Genomic DNA, 1,202 nt, shown 5'->3' with positions numbered 1-1,202 from the left:
TATATATATATATATATATATATATATATATATATATATATATATATATATATATATATATATATATCATGGAGAAGATAACTATAAAGAAGGCTGAGTAGGGGGGTGAGTCGACCCACAAGAGTTGAGTGAATTGGTGTTTTCTGGTGCACAGCTGTGAAGCACGTTGCCTTTTTGTTAGGTTTCAGCTGAGCTGGCCTCCTCTGCCCCTTCCCCTGCCTGCGTGCTGATGCTGCATCTCTATAAAGCAGTGAACATTCAAGGGGTTCATATGCCTCTGATAGCCTGCAGCTGTAGTGCATTGGCTAGCTGTACCTTTATGGCTAGCTGGAGCTAGCCATGATGCCTTATTCGCTAGCTTGCAGCAAGTGCTGGTTCTGTACTAAAACAAAACGAAGTATAAGAGTTTATTTCCCTCTTCTTTTTCCTCGACCTTGTGTTGTTCTCCTTATCATGGAAACGAACAAACGCATTAAAAACAAACACAAACGAACTAACGAGACAGTTGAGCCCACTCTCCCAGCGACAGCACAGCAGTGTGTATGGGGGGTGTTATGAATGCCCTGGGGCCCTCGGGGGTAAATATATTACTCTTGTGCTTAACAAACTGGTATTTCAGTATATATTTATAAAAGAAACTCCCTGTGATCAGTTTAGATATATATTTTATTAGATATATATTTTATCAGGGTAGCGAACCTCCTTTGGGGCCCCCGTGGGGGCCCCCTGGTTGAGATGTTCAAGCAACAGGTGAATCATTATTTTGCATGCTAGTCTTTGTTGAAATAATATTTTTATTGAGTTTATCGTGTCAGTTGCATTTATGTTGTATTTCTTCTATGGTAGGATAGGATTTCAACCCCTAGAGGCCATTGGCAAAGGGGTTATTGTAAAACTACATTCGGTGCATCGTACAGCAGTGTTCGCAGCTGATACGAAATTTATTTGTTTTTTTTTTGTTTTGTTTTGGTTTATAACTCATAAAGGGGTGAGGAAGAGGTTCATTGCAATAGAATACTGCTAAAGATATGTGCAATGAAGCGCTGGTTTCCACCGATCTGCATTGCTGGTAAATCTGAGGTGTATATACACCTGAGCTGTTCGTTCTGCAAGTTGAATGAATGAGCTGTTTGAATACTCGTGTTTCTTCCTTCACTTCATAACCCTTTCCCCCGAATCCCACCAAGAAATCCCACTTTGCA

This window comes from Eimeria mitis, genomic scaffold (genome assembly GCF_000499745.2).
Source record: "Eimeria mitis Houghton genomic scaffold, Emh_scaff2453, whole genome shotgun sequence".
Classification (NCBI taxonomy): Eukaryota; Apicomplexa; class Conoidasida; order Eucoccidiorida; family Eimeriidae; genus Eimeria; species Eimeria mitis.
The sequence above is the reverse complement of the archived record's forward strand: the minus strand, read 5'-3'. Positions refer to the sequence as shown.